Below are 17,291 nucleotides of genomic sequence, written 5' to 3'. Positions count from 1 at the left end.
GCTTCCCTTCGTTCGGGTTCCGGGTGCTTAGCGTCACCCATCTTAACACCAAGTCCCCGACATTGATGTGTTGAAGGTTTGTTCTTCGATTGTTATACCTTTTGATCTGTTGCTTTTGGGCAGCTATTCGGACAAGGGCAGCCTCGTGCCTTTCATCTAACAGTTCCAGGTTCGTACTCATGGCCTCGTCGTTTGACTCTTCGATCGCATATCGGACCCGGAGACTCGGTTCTCCTACTTCGACCGGTATAAGATCTTCGACACTGTAGACCAACAAGAATGGAGTGGCTTAGGTACTGGATTTTGAGGTCGTACGATATGCCCATAGAACTTTGGGCAAGATTTCCTTCCATTTTCCTTTTACATCGGTCAACCTCTTTTTGAGTTTCTGGAGTATGGTTTTGTTCGTGGAATATTCTTGCCCATTTCCACTAGGGTGATAGGGCGTTGATAGGATCCTTTTGATCTTGTGGTCCTCGAAAAACTTGCTCACTTTGCTGTTGATGAACTGCTTCCCATTGTCGCACACGATCTCGGCCGGCATTCCGGATCGGCATATTATGTTGTCCCATATGAAATCGATGACCTCCTGCTCCCTGACTTTCTCAAATGCCTGGGCTTCCACCCACTTAGAAAAATAATCAGTCATAAATTAGATAAATTGAGCCTTATCGGGCGCCCAATGCAGGGGACCAACGATGTCCATCCCCCATTTCATGAATCGCCAGGGCGACAAGACCAAATGTAGCGGCTCCCCGGGCTGGTGGATCATCGGAGTATGCCTCTGACACTCGTCGCATTTTCATACGAACTCTTTTGCGTCTTTTTCCATATCAATCCAGTAGTAGCCGGATCTGATTATCTTCCGAACCAATGACTCGGCGCCCGAATGGCTCCCGCAGATGCCCTCGTGGACTTCCCTCAAAACGTACTCGGTGTCTCCTGCCCCCAAACATATGGCAAGTGGGCTATCGAATGCTCTTCTGAATAGGGTACACTCTTCGTACAAGCTGAACCGGGCCGCTTTCGTACGCAAAGCTCTCGATTCTTTAGGATCCGAGGGAAGTTTTCCGGTCTTCAGGTAATCTATGTACTTATTCCACTCCGAGGTTAAGCTTGTCGAGTTTATCTCGGCATGGTCTTCCTCCACTACCGATTTCATGAGTTGTACGACTGTTCTCGAGTTGAATTCATCATCGTCGACCGACGATCCCAAGTTAGCAAGAGCATCGGCCTCGCTATTTTGATCCGAGGTACATGTTGTAAAGTCCATTCCCTGAACCGATGTAGCGTTAACTGTAACTTATCTAGGTATCTTCGCATTCGTTCCTCTTTGACTTTGAATGTTCCATTGACTTGATTCGCCACGAGCAGAGAATAATATTTGGCTTCGACCACAGTGGGTGCCAAACTGTTTACTCTCCAAATCGGATAACAATTAAATTTGTAAGTGGTTTTAAGGATACGCGAATTAATTTGATACAAAATAATAAATTGGATTGAAACGAACAAATAGAAATATAGTAAATTCAAACCACGCGGGGAATATATCTTCAGCCTTAGTGAGCTATTTGCCCTCGGCCTGGGCTCACTAAGGCTTAGAATAACGGTGAAAATAATAGTATATTGCTTTAGAATGCGTGTTACAGTGCGCTTAATGAATTATCAGACCTCCCTTTATATAGTATGGGAACCATACTCTAAGTATAACTCTATAAAAGGTAAAACATATTCTGTTTAATTAATTGCCGGTTCTACATCGATACGTGCCGAGATCCACGCAGTGATATCCGGCCGGTCACGTATATTACGGCCTCCTGTTGGCCGCGATTGATTACCCGGCAACGGTCTCCGAAGTCCTTCAGGTTTTAGGTCGGTCTCGAATCAACTTTACCTTTTCCAAGGCATCCTTTACCAGATCAGTACCATATAACCTAGCCTCGCCAGGCTCAAACCACCCGATGGGAGAACGACATTGCCGACCGGGGCCATGTCGATGCTGGATTGATAACTGTTATTGTAAGCAAACTCGGCCAATGGAAAGAACTGATTCCAATGTCCCCCAAAGTCAACCACACATGCTCTCAGCATGTCTTCCAATATCTGAATTGTCCGCTCTGACTACCCATCGGTCTGTGGATTAAACGATGTGCTGAGCTCTATACGGGTCCCCAACTCACTCTGTATAGCTCTCCAGAAATGTGAAGTGAACTGAGGGCCTCTATCTGATATGATGGAAATAGGCATACCGTGCAACCGAACTATCTCCCTAATATAAATCTGGGCCAATTTCTTTGAAGTATATGTAGTCACAACCGGAATGAAGTGTGCCGACTTGGTCAATCTGTCGGCAATGACCCAAACTGCATCAAACTTCCGCAAGGTCCACAGCAATCCAACTACGAAGTCCATAGCGATGCGCTCCCATTTCCACTCAGGTATAGTCATCTGCTGAAGTATGCCACCTGGCCTTTGGTGCTCATACTTGACCTGCTGGCAATTTAGACACCTAGCTACATACTTCACTATGTCTTTCTTCATCCATCTCCATCAATAATGTTGTCTCAGGTCACGATACATCTTCGTAGCACCTGGGTGAATAGAATACCGAGAATTGTGTGCCTCCTCTAGAATCCTCTCCCTCAAGCCATCAACATTAGGAACACATAGACGACCCTAGAGTCGCAGAACACCATCTTCGTCAATAGAAACTTCTTTAGCACCACCCTGTAGTACCATCTCTCTAAGAACTGCCAAGTGTTGATCATCAAACTGTCGGGCCTTGATCTACCCCAATAATGAAGACTGAGCAACAACACATGCAAGAACTCGGCTGGGCTCTGAAATATCCAACCTCACAAGTCTGTTAGCCAAGGACTGAATGTCAAAAGCTAGTGGCCTCTCCTCCGCTGAAATAAATGCCAAGCTACGCATACTCTCTGCCTTCCTGCTTAAGGCATCCACAATCACATTTGCCTTGCCCGGAGGATAAAGAATGGTGATGTCATAATCCTTCAGTAACTCGAGCCATCTACGCTGCCTCAAATTGAGATCCCTTTGCTTGAATAAATGTTGTAAGCTGCGATAATCAGTATAAACCTCACATGATACCCCATATAGATAATGCCTCAATATCTTAAGAGCATGAACAATCGCGGCTAACTCCAAATCGTGCACAGGATAATTCTTCTCATGAATCTTCAGCTGACGCGAAGCATATGCAATAACTCACCCTCCTGCATCAATACATAACCTAATCCAATGCGTGAAGCATCGCAATATAACGTATACATCCCCGAGTCGGAAGGCAACACTAGAACCGTTGCTGTGTCAATGCTGTCTTGAGCTTCTTGAAGCTCGCCTCACAATCCTCGGACCAACGGAACAGAGCACCCTTCTGGGTCAATCTAGTCAAAGGTGCTGCAATGGATGAAAAGCCATCCACAAACCGGCGATAATAGCATGCTAACCCCAAGAAACTCCTGATCTCAGTCGCCGAAGTGGGACAAGACCAACTCTGAACTGCCTCAATCTTTTTGGGATCCACTTTGATACCCTCTCCTGATACAACATGCCCCAAGAATGCCACAAACTCTAGCCAAAACTCACATTTGGAGAACTTAGCATATAGCTCCTGTTCTCGCAATGTCTGAAGTACCACTCTCAAGTGATGCTCGTGCTCCCCGAGGCTACGTGAGTAAATCAAGATGTCATCAATGAAGACAATAACAAAGGAATCAATATAAGGCCTGAACACCCGGTTCATCAAATCCATGAACATCGCTGGGGCATTAGTCAAACCGAAGGACATCACTAGAAACTCATAATGACCATATCTGGTACGGAAGGCAATCTTCGGAACATTTGAGTCCTGAATCTTCAACTGATGGTACCCTGATCTCAAGTGGATCTTAGAAACCTTGTTCAACTGGCGGTAATCAATGCACATCCGCATAGTCCCATCTTTCTTCTTCACAAATAACACTGGTGCACCCCAAGGTGATACACTGGGTCTCACAAACCCATTTGCTAACAACTCCTCAAGCTGCTCCTTCAACTCCTTCAATTCTTTCGGAGCCATACGGTACGGTGGGATAGATATAGGCTGGGTGCCTGGAGCCAAATCAATACGGAAATCAATATCACGATCTGGCGGCATGCCTGGAAGGTCAGAAGGAAACACATCGGCGAACTCCCAAACTACTGGAACTGAGTCCATCGTCGAAGACTCTGCGGTGGTGTCCCGAACATAAGCTAGATAAGCCAAACAATCCTTCTCGGCCATATGTCAAGCCTTTAGAAAAGAGATGGCCTGACTAAATGTACTAACTGAGGAACCCTTCCACTCCAATCTCGAAAATTCTGGCATCGCTAAGGTAATAGTCTTGGCATGGCAATCAAGAAGGGCGTGATATGGAGATAACTAGTACATGCCTAGGATGACCTCAAAATCGATCATATCAAGCAACATAAGGTCCGCTATAGACTTATAACCATAGAACGTGACCACACAGGACCGGTAGATCCGATCCACAATCACAGAATCGCCCACAGGAGTGGACACATAAATAGGAGTACCCAAGGACTCACGAGGAATATCCAGAAATTGAGCAAACAGAGATGACACATATGAATAGGCAGAACCTAGGTCAAATAATACCAAAACATCCCTACTGCATACAGAAATAGTACCTCTGATCACTGCATCTGAGGCCAATATATCTGGTCTAACCAGAAAAGCATAGAATCTGGCTGAAGCGCCGGCGGGCTGGCCTCCGCCTGACTGAACAGTAGCTGACTGGCCTCCCCCCGCCTGGCCTCCACCTCTAAGACGACCCTACCAGCTTGCCCTCCGCCTCTGGGCGGTCGGACAGCAGGTGCCAAAATCATGGGTTGTTGGCCCTGCTGCACTGCCTTGCCCCGAAGCCTGGGGAAGAATCTCCTCATGTGACCGAGATCTCCGCACTCGAAATAGCCCCTCGGTGCGGCGATCTGTTGCCCTGATGTCTGACCCCGATGGCCTGTCGACCCACTAGAAAAAGCCTGAATAGCCGGTGGGCAGTATGAACTCTCTGGCATGGCACTGAAATAGGAGTTGGAAGAACCCAGGTGGCCTGAGTACCCACTGGAAGAACCCTGGATGGCTGGTGGGCGGTAAGGACTCTCTAGCATGGCGCTGAAATAGGGGCGCGCTGGAGCACCTCGAGGAGGTGGTGGTGATGAATATGGGGGCCTACTAGGCTGACCCCTCCCAAACTGTCCTCTGCCCCTAGCCGGGGCACCTTTAAACTCTCCAGAGAAACGGGCCCTCTTGTCCTGCTGTGTCTGCTCTCTCCCCCTCTGATGGTAGCCCTCAATCCTCCGAGCAATCTCCATTACCAACTGATAAGAAGTCCTCATCTCGACCTCTCGGGCCATATTGGCCCTAATACCGGAGTGCAGCCCCGCAACAAACCTCTGCACTCTCTCTACGTCCGTAGGAAGTATCATAAGTGCATGGCGAGATAACTCAGAAAGCCTCACCTCATAGTCGGTCACTAACATTTGACCCTGCTCAAGCTGCTCAAACTGATATCGCAACTCTTCCCTCTCGGAGGGTGGAATATACCTATCTAGGAAAAACTGTATGAACTGGCTCCAAGTCATAGGAGGAGAATCTACTGGTCTGCCAAGAAGATAAGACTGCCACCATTTACGGACCTGGCCCTCTAGCTGGAAAGTAGTGAAGTTAACCTCATGAGACTCCAGTATCCTCATGTTGTGCAGTCTGTCCCTGCACCTATCAATGAAATCTTGGGTATCCTCATGATGCTCGCCTCCAAAGACAGGAGGGTGTAACCTAGTCCATCTGTCCAATAACTTCTGTGGATCGCCATCCGCAGTCAGTCTAGGCTCAAGTGCAGCTGTCGCAACTGTCTGGCTACGCCCACGGGTAGTGCACCCGGAGTCTGATATACAGCAGTTGCGTGCCCAGGAGCCTGAGCAGTAGGAGTCTGTGCTCCCCCTCCTGCCTGAGATGTGGCTGGGTCCGTTGGAAATAAACCAGCCTGAGTCATGGTGTCCATGAACCGCATCATATGGCCCATGACCTCCTGAAAGCCCGGAGCTGTCATGAAATCTACCATGGCTGGCTCTGCGGCAGGCACCTCGCTCTGCTCCTCAATAATGGGATCCTCCACTTGATCTGCTGGTGATGCTACTGGGGCAGCTCTGGGTCGCCCTCGTCCCCCACCTCGGGTCGGTGCCCTCCCCCGGCCTCTACCTCGGCCTCTAGCAACCGAGGGGGCAGCTCCTCCCGGGTCTTGAACGTTCGCCGTGCACGTCCTCACCATCTGTGAGAGAATAGAAGAAGGAAATTTAGTATACCATCAATTGCACGATAGGAGATGAATAATGAGTAGTTTCCTAACACCTCATAGCCTCTCAAAGATAAGTACGGACGTCTCCGCACCAATCCACAAGACTCTACTAGGCCTGCCCATAACTTGTGAGACCTTTGTGAACCTAGTGCTATGATGCCATGTTGTCACGACCCAACTCCATGTCAGGTCGTGATGGCGTCCAGCACCGTTGCTGGACAAGCCAACAATGAATAACTTAGTGATTTCCCTTCTTTATTTTTGTTTATTAAGCAATTCCAACAATTAGTTTTACTTATATTTAAAGCATTTGATAAATAAAGAATTTTTAAGGCAAATAAACGGAAACATCTAAAAGCAGTTATAACTATTGAATTACAATCCAAAAATCAAAGTCTACTAATATGTGCCAAGATCTGGTGTCATAAGTGTATGGGCAACTAGTAGAATATACAAAAAATGACTATCCTACTGTCTGAAACAGAATAGATAGATAAAAACAATAGAGAAACTCCGGCATGCTGCTGAACGACTCAGAAGGGGCAGCTTACCGTGAAGTCTCGGTCCAAGATCAGGTATGCGTGCCGGGCGGGTAACTAGATGCACCAGCCTCATATCCTGTACAATTAAGTAAAAAAGTGTAGTATGAGTACATAAATAATATGTACCCAGTAAGTATCCCACCCAACCTCGAAGAAGTAGCGACGAGGGGTCGACTTGACACTTACTAGGCCAATAATAATGTAATAAAAGTATTATGCTAAGCATGGATATCATGGATGATACTGTTAGTTCAACAACATGAAGAGATAATTCTTTCTTTCATAATTATAACTTAAATTTCAGTAATACCATTTCGCAACTTACATTTCAAGGCATTTAAGCAGAATAAATCATGGAGAATTTCCAAATAATTAGCATGCGTAATTATGCCGAGGTCGTACGACCCGATCCAATATAATATTAAATTGTGCACTGTCGGAGGGTAAACGGCGCGAACCATAGATGCATCTATTTACTGCCGAGGTGCTCGTCCGATCCACAAATAATAATTATTTTCAAGAAAACACAAGTTTCTCATTTACAGTCAATTATCTCATACAACCTTCAAGTAAGTGAATTTAACCTTATACAATTCTTTTATCAATTTCTATCATGACTAAGTGATTATATTAGCAAGTAAGGGCACAAACATTCCAAGTATAGCATGATACGGGTCCTAGACTACCCGAACAATAGCATAATAATAGATACGTACGGACTCTCATTACTTCGTACGTACGTAGCCCCTACAATTAGGTACAAACATTTATTTAATTCACCTATGGGGTTAATTCCCTCTTACAAGGTTAGAAAGGAGACTTATCTCGTCTCAAAGCCTACTTCCCAATTCAAGAACGCGCTCAAACCTCCGAATTTGACGCCAAACGACTCGAAGCTAGTCAAATATTACATAAACTAATCAATCTATTCTCAAAAGTTCATAATTCCACCATTTAAGTGATTACTCAACCTAAATTGCAAGATTCCTAAAATTCACCCCGGGCCCACGTGCCCGGATTTCAAAATTTTTTAAAGAAAGTTGTTACCCATAACCTTAGGAACATAAATATATGATTTTTACTAAATTCCATAATGAATTTCGTGGTTAAATCTCATTTTTATAAAAAAAAAAACAAAAAACCTAGGTTGTTACCTAAATCCATGATTTTCACTAATTTGCATGTTATTATCTACCCATAAACTATGTATGTAACTCACATTGTGTGAAAATTACTTATCTCAAAGTGCTAAGTGAAATCCCATCTCTAAGAGCTCCAAGAATCGCCCAACAATGGAAGAAGTTAGCTAAAATAGCCTAAGTCCCATTTTTTTAAAAGTTTCTGCCCAGGTGTACCTTCTTCGCGATCGCGGAAGAGGCCTTGCGATCGCAAAGGCAAACGGCCCAGGCCCAGGAAAACTTTACCCATCGAGAACGCGACAGGAGCAACGCGAACGTGGAGGATCGCTTGGCCTACCCTACACGAATGCGGAGCCTCGCTTGGCCTACCCTACGCGAACACGAGGGCTTCTTCGTGAACGTGAAGGACGAATCAGCGACCACCCAGCTCAACCTCCTCTATGCGAACAAGGGCCAGTCACGCGAACGCGGGGCTAGAGGACCTAGATCTCCGTGAACGCGGTCCTGCGCACGCGAACGCGAAGGGAAAAAGCTCCCCAGCCCACAGTACCCCAAATCCTTCATCGCGAACGCGAGGGTCTGATCGCTTTCGCGAAGAAGGAAACCAGAAGCAGAAATCTGGTGTGTTTCAACTCAACTCCGGGAGGTCCGAAACGTACCCGAGCCCCTCGGGACCCCGTCCAACTACTCCAACAAGTCTATAAACATAATACAGAACTCTCGAAACGCGTAAAACAATAGCAAAACTAAGAATCATACCCCAAAACCAAATTGAATCAAACTTTGAACTTCAAGTTTCTAAATCGCCCCGAACGCGTCGAATCATACTTAGACTACTCGGATTGACACCAATTTTTGCGTGCAAGTCTTAAATGACATTACAGAACTATTTTAGGTATCGAAATTCCATTCGGACCTCGGTATCACCAAAACCTACTCCAAACCAAAATTAAAGAACTTCAAAAACTTTTAAAAACCAACTTTCACTATTAGGCGTTGAAACGCTCCCGGTTCACCTAAAATTCGATCCGAACATATGCCCAAGTCCGAAATTATCATACGAACCTATTGGAACCGTCAAATCCCGATTCCGAGGTCGTTTACCTAAAATATTGACCAAAGTCAAACTTGGCCTTTCAAGCCAACCTTAAGGAACTAAGTGTTCCGATTTCAACCCAAACTCTTCTAAATCCCGAACCAACCATCCCCGCAAGTCATAAATCAGTAAAAGCAAGTACGAAAAGTCTTATTTAGGGAAATGAGGTTCTAGAAGGCAAAACGACCGGTCGAGTCGTTACAATTTATACATAAGAAAAAAGTGTATTAAAATAGAGTTCCGGAAAGTTTGTCAATCTTGAATTAACTGGGGCACAAAGTTACGATAGTGCAGATGAGTTTTGCGCGATTTACTGAAAATGTTCTTCTCGAGTTTTTTAAATAGATAACTGAAGGTGAATTCGAATATCTGCTAGTAGATGAAGTCCCACATAACAAGAACTTTAATCAGCAGAAGAGCCATGTGATTTGAGGTTAAAAATTAAAATGCCAGTTGAGCTGGTAGAAGGTAGAAAAAATTAAATCTGGTCAGGGTTTAATTTGTCAAAACAGGACTTGCAGGTTGCAGCTATGCACAACTTCTTCAAAAATCATATCCTGAGTTCCAAAAGTATTTATGAGCCTTTGAAACGTGTCACAAAACAAGATCTCAATCAAGCAACCAGGGCAGCAATACAAATGAGCATTTAAATGAACTTTCTAGTTGTTTGACCTATATCTATTAATTGGGCCGGGCTGACCCGTTTACAACCCGGTTCAGCCCGGGTCAGCCAGGTGTTGTAGCGTGGGGGGGGGGGCAGACTGGGATGGATTGGGCGGGAAGCGGGTTTCAAACGAATAATTTTTTGATACCGGTGCACCGGAAATCGCTTAGCCCGTTAACGAGTTTTTAACGGGTTACAACCCGGTTTTTAATGGGTTTTTTTTTCTGGGACCGTTGCCAACGGTCAAATTCAAATATGATTGTTGGCCAACGCCCCTTTTTTGCAGAAATGGCCATTTCGGCCTACTCCCTTAAGAAAATAGCCCCCACACCCCTAATATTTAATAAATTATAATTTTAACCTTTTAAAAACTATAAATAGCCCCCCTTCTTCTTTATTTTTTTCTCACAATTCACTCTCTTACTACTCTAATTCTCTCGATTACTTATTATTTCTTTCATCAAATATTTAGTTTAGCCATTACAAAATTATTATTATCAAATATCAAGTATTCAAGTGAAGTGTGGTATCAACTCAAGTATCGATCTATCAATTGAAGTTTGATTTTTGATATCAAATTTAGTGCGGCATCCGGAATCCCGGTAAACTCGTTCCATATCTTTGTCTTCTTTGGTGTACACTTATTTTATTATTTAGAATTATTAATTTAATTTACATAATGGATTTATTTAGAGCAGCCAAAAAAGCGTGCACTAGTAGAGGTGGTAGTAAGAAAACTTCCAAAAGTTCAAGAGGTGGTTCTTGTTCTTCTAGTAGCTTTACACATATTTCTGAAAGTTCACCTAAAAATTTAAATGTAGATTATGAGCGACTTCAAGAAAATTATGGTATAAATAATAATTTAGATGATATTCCATTACCTGATAATCTTGAAACACCACCAGCTACACCTGGTAATGCTAGTCAAACTCAAAATATTAGGGGTGGAAGTCGTGGTAATACAAGTAGGCCTCCCCTCCCTATTAAAAAGAATCGAAGATTAAGAAGTAAGTATTGAAATTTTTTTGACATACTAGAAAAAGATAAAAATTATGTAAGATGTAGAATTTGTAAGGATATTTATAAACGTGAGACCGGTAAGAGAGGGGGAATGGGTCAACTTCGTTGGCACATGGTAGACAACCACCCTCTTAATTGGGGAGTAGATGAGGAAGATGGGCAACAAAAATTTAACCCGGGTACTGGAGGGTTAATGGGTAAATACGATATTAAGAAAGATCGGGATTTTTGACTGTTACATGCCATTGGATAGATGATAATTTTTGTATGCAAAAACGTATTATTGCTTTTAAATATGATGAAGATCAAAGTCAAACTGATGCATTTATAAGTAATACTATCCATGAAGTTGCTATATTTTATAATCTTGCAGAAAAAGTTTTGTGTGTGTCATTTGATAATGCTTCTAACAACAATGTTGATATTACAATATTAAAATTGTATCTACACCCACCACTTTCTGAAATATTTTATGTTAGATGTGCATGTCATATTTATAATTTGATTGTGAAGAGTGGACTTGAATTATTTAGAGATGATATCACTTTAGTTAGAAGAGCTGTTGGTGTAATTCAAGGAAATAATAGAAGTGCTAGATTAAATGCATTTAAAGAAAAATGTGTACACTATGGACTAAAACCAAGACTCAAGCCTGAAGCAATAGTTACTAGGTTGAATTATACTTATTTATTCTTAAAATATTGTTATAAATATAGAATGCCTATAACTGAAGTTGTTAATTCTCATTGTACTGATCCTAGCCGTTTGCTAACATCTAAAACTTGGGATGTCATTGAAGATGTTGTAAAGTTTTTACAGAAGTTTTATATGGCTACACTTGAGTTTTCTGGAGCTTATTATCCTACTATTGCAAATGGTTTAGTTCATATTGCTGAAATTTCTCTTTTACTACATAATTTGAAGAAGAAAGAAGGATATATTTCTGTTGTTGAATCTATGCTAGATAAGTTTAAAAAATATTTCTACCCAATTCCCCCTATTTACCTAATTGGTGATATTTTAAACTCTTCTATTAAAATGACCACTTGTCGCCAATTAATCAGTGCTTTATATTCTTATATGGATATTGGACCAACTGAAACTCCTGATATTGACACTTGTATTTCTGATCTACACAAACATTTAGAAATATTATATAATTATTATGCTAACATTGTTGATGCTTCTTCTGCTGTAGATGCAAATATTCCTTCAAGTTCAGTTTCAACATTTGGGACCAGTGCTTTGGATGATAATGATGGTGTTGAAGATTATTTGATTTGGTCTACACTAAGGGAGCATCAACAAACCAGTAGCAGGAATATTGATGAACTTCAATTCTACTTGCAAAAGTCAGCAGAGCCCCGCACAAAGGAATTTCTACCACTGGGTTGGTGGAGGAGCAACTCAAATCAATTTCCTGTTCTTTCGGCCATGGCTTGAGACGTGCTAAATGTGCCGATTTCAACAGTCGCATCAGAGAGCGCATTTAGCCAAGAAAGGCAGCAACTAGGAGATACCCGTCATTCATTGGGCAGCAACGCTTTGGAAATTCTAGTGTGCTTCAGAGATTGGATAAGATCAGAACGGCGAAATCAAGGGCATGACGAGGTAGATGAAGCGGAGGACCAAGAAATTGGAGATATAATGGTTTATGGTTCTAATTCAACCAATGCTGGAAACCAAGAACCTCATGTTGACATGGATGAACTTACAAAAATAATGCAAAGCATGTGATGTACTATTTTTTTTTTTATAATTGTTGTAAACTTTTAATTTGCAAGTTCAAAAATAACAAAATCAAAAAAGAACTTGCAACTTAATTTGAAGTATTATATATTATTCAATAAAAATATCAAATGAAAGTCTTCGGAGCTTGATCCTTACATATTGCCTATTGGTCTTATTAAATAATTTTTTGTAGCTACTTACTTTCAAATTTTAATTTTAAAATTGTAAAATTCAAATTTAAAACTTTAAACTTCAAAGTTTAATTCTAAGCCTTAAAAGTTTGCAAATACTTAAGTATCAATAACATTGAATAAGAAAAACAAAATTTACTTTAAAAAAAAAAAATTACACGGCCCGATCCAGCCCGCTAAGCCCGAACCCGGACGGACAAAAAAAAATTCGAAAAATAATAGCCCGGAACGTTAAACGGACGGGCTGATTTTTTTTGTGTACAACCCATCCCAGCCCGCCCGTTAAACACCCATAGTTTGACCTAACAACCACATTATTTTTTAACTAATGCGCTCTTTGTGTCTTAAATAAACCTTTCAAAGTTATTATATTTAATAAAAAGCTTAAATATGGACCAAAAAAGAGGTGATATTACCCTATTCTTAACACGCTAAATGAGAAAAATATAGTAAAAGCTTACTATATGGTATATACTTGGTGGTGTTGGCCCGTGCGGCACGGGCCCAATATTGTAAAAGTTGATATTATTATTTTTCATTAACTTTATTTTGATATGAATGACACAAAAAAAATAGATGCACGTAAATTACTACCAAATCAGATATAGACTACATCGCGTAACTTCATTTTGAAATGAAATGCCAAAAAGAAGAATAGATTCATGTAAACGATCAAACCAAATCAGATACAATATCATTGGATATCATTTTGATACATTTTGAAAAACAAATATCCACTCATAAATGTATGGTTACAAAATGGTACAATATTTATATCCATGGGAGCATAATAACAATGTATGTACTCGACTAACAATTTAAAATACCATATCTTCCATTATAATCAGTCACAATAGTAATAGAGGTAAATTAGGCAGAAGCTTGCTCCGAGTTTAGGCTCGACTCTTGAGGATCTTTACGGTCTTGCAGGTGAAATCAGGGTCATTTCTTCTATATGTGACCTCTATTCTTTGAATGCCCATAATAGCAAAAGACCAATCCAACCTTCAAGGTAGCGGCAGAGCAAATATTTCAAGAAAATATGAGAACCAAAATCCATGAAAGAGATACTTGGAGTGAAAAAGTAATTAAGGATAAAATAATGGGATTTTTACACAAATAGTCGGCCATATTAATTGTTTACTCTTTCTAGTCATATACATTGATTATACATAATTATACACATGTAATACATATATTATGCATATATTCTACATTCACCGGCTATTTTTAGTTTAAGTGGTAGGATTGGCGGCTATTTATAGTTTGCGGTCTAAGTAGTAGTTCCTTACCTGTTTGACTTATATAACTATCACTTATAAAATAAAATCACATTAGAACATGTATCTCTTTGATTCCAAGCAGTAGGTAGTTAGCACAGAAACCTATAATTTCCTACATCAAAGCAAAAGCTAAGAAATTTTTTAAAAGTATAGTCAGAAGAAAAGATGACCAACTCTATATCAAAATGTAGAAAGGGCCACACAAATCATTCAGAAACAGAATCTGATTGTTATTTGATCATGAAAGCATGAATTTGCATGCACGAAATAATTGAAACTTGATCCACATCCATATGTCAACTTGAGGCATCATTATTTCCCTAAAATGGGAGAATGAAACATAATTTGGAAGGATTTAACTCACAACAGCTTCATTTCCTTTTCAAACTCTCTCAAATTACATAGAAAACCAAGTTATTACTTAGTTTTCAGCTTAGCCTCATTTGAAGGAGCCTAAAGTTTCTGCAAAGAACCAATAGGTATTCAAAACAATCTCGCTAACAATCTATGTATTGTCCCTGATTTATAAATGTGACACCATAAGGGAAGAAAGAGTAATCTTAAACTACTTAGCTCAACACATTAACTCAAATTAAAAAAACTTAAGAGATGGAAAACAACAGAGGTCCATTCCTAAGAAGAAGTCCTTTCTTGCGAAGAGTATATAGTTCTTGAATAACAGATATAAAGACGACATATTTTAGCTGCATTTTTCATGAGTCAGTGTCACTGAGTGTTTATAAATTAAGTTGTCATTCGCATTCCACCTCCTGCTAAAAAAATTAAGTTGTCGTTCTTAGTCCACCTCTTACTATTGCAATCATTTGTAAAGAATACCTTACTACTCAATTCCTAGAGCTGCACGAATCTTAGGTCTATATGCGAGGTCGGATGATTCAAAAGTCAAAAGAATGGTTTACCTAACCACAACTATTCGTAAATCTATCGCTCATTAAATGGCCAAAAGTCTGGTAAAACTGAGATAACTCGTGTGGAGCTCGAGTCAAATAGATAACATGTAAATATACTTTACTTAAAACTAGAGAACTTTTGAATTCCAGTACCTCGGATCAATTGCTCCTTCTGTATATGATAACCATTATGACATTATGCAATTAAAACAAACATCATATGGCAACAAACCCTCCTCAGAATCTCTTATTCCCTCACTCAATGTTCCTTTTTTGGATCTATATAGTGCTGTTTTTGTTCCACTTCTTGAATCAGCTACGCTTTATCTTCTTCTTTACTTGACACCATTTTTCTTACTAAAGTTGTACTAAAGTAGCACACTTCTTGAATAATTAGGGGATATTCAAATCTTTACATGAAAATGTTCATAGCTTGAGAAACAAAACCAACAAACAGGGCCAACCTAATTTAGCTTATCATCTGAGCAATTGATCCTCACAGAACTTCACTAAATATAGTTTAACAACTTGGTAGGAATTCATAACAAAGAATTAGAATATGTTATGGAGGACTCTATAGTTCAAACATTATTCGTTGGTGTACAGGACAAAATTTGCCTTCAAAATATAACTACAACAGATTGTACTTATAACCAACATACCTCCTCAGGACATTCTTTGCTACAGGCAGCAAATAGCACATGCATTTTTGTGCTTCCAAGTTTCTGTCACCAGAAAAGTGAAGCATAAACAGTTTTAAGATGACATCATATGAAAATCAGAGCAATGGTTCATGTATAAAAATCAACAAAAGAATAAGATAAAAAAGTGAAATTAAAAATAATTAATCAAGTTTAAGTAAAGAATGGAAATAAAAATACAAAATAAGTAAATGCTATCACAACTGATAAATTAAGCGAGGACCTTTTCTCGAAAAATCCAATCAGGATATTTAGCTACTGAGACTTAAAACAACAACTCTCAAGGTCTCGACAAACAGTCTGTTATCCTTCAAGCATTTAGAAAGCTCTGTACTTCTTTCTCAAGTAGTTGAACATTGTATTTTAAGAAAATCTCAGAGCTTCAATTGTTCCTCTTATTCCATTGGAGAGACCAAAGGATCCCAAATACTTCTTCATCAACAACAAATTTAGAGTATCATAAACTATAACTTACAAATAGGTAAAAAATGTGCGCTGTTAACCAAATTAAACATTAAATGAATTTATTGAATTGCAAACCAAAACTAATTCATCGATGTACATACATTGGTTTCCAGCAAGAAAAAATTTATATTCTATTACCACAAACCTAATTTTCAACTTTTTAGTAGGTGAAATCACGATTTGCCGAGAACAACCTATCAGAACTTACTAAAGTTATCACCAAAGCAAAAATGCTTATGCTGGCCGTTCATCCAACTATCCAATCATATTGGCTACAAGTTCATCACACAACATACCCAGATAATGATTTATCAGCATCATTGTCCCTATTGTAAGCCTAGTTGTTTCTTGTTTTAGTTAACTCTTCAAAATTAGACACACGGCCTTACTTCTGGTTTTTAAAAGCTAAAAGAGCTCATTTGCCAACTTCAATTTAAAACACAAGTAAGCTAAATGTTAAACAAAATAATTGACAAAACATAAGTTCATTACTGACGTTTGGAAATTTTGTACACAAAGCTTTTCTCCATTCTATTTGAGTTCTTTTTTTATAATTGATAGCTGCAAGATTGAAGCAAATTAGTCAATGAGTATATGCATGTGCAAAATTAGTTAATATTGAGCCAAAGGTACATGAAATTATATAATAGCCTTCAGTAAATTCAACAGTTTATCACTGTCCGTGATGAAGGTCGATGGAGAAGAGGAAAAATCCCTTAAGCAATACCTTTAGAATTAATTGTGCCTTTGACTCTAAATTTTCCCTCACACTTTACTCTGTAACCGCAAAAGATCAAATCAGATCAGAAAATGAAGCCCTAAAATGGATTCGACAAGAAGAAGAAGAGCTGAAAAAATTTGAAAGAGGAGTAGACCTGAAAATTACAACAACAGGGTGAGAAGATGAAGAAAGCTGAAAAAACTATTCAGAAATGAAAGAGAACTCTATGGTGGCTATTGGAATAAAACCCATGTAGAATAAACCTCCACTAATAACTCAGCTTATACGTTATCCCAAAAACAAAGAGCAAATGAAAATATTCTAGAAATCAACTAAACGCTAATGGCCAGAGTGAAGAAGAAACTAAGGAGAAAAGCTGGAATAGAGCAACAATCGAGCAGAAAGACTTAAGATCAAACTCAAATTTCAACTCAAGAAGGGATTATCACCTGGTTTTTGCCCTTTTTC

This window comes from Nicotiana tomentosiformis, chromosome 4, assembly GCF_000390325.3.
Source record: "Nicotiana tomentosiformis chromosome 4, ASM39032v3, whole genome shotgun sequence".
Lineage (NCBI taxonomy): Eukaryota > Viridiplantae > Streptophyta > Magnoliopsida > Solanales > Solanaceae > Nicotiana > Nicotiana tomentosiformis.
This window is presented reverse-complemented; position numbering follows the sequence as displayed.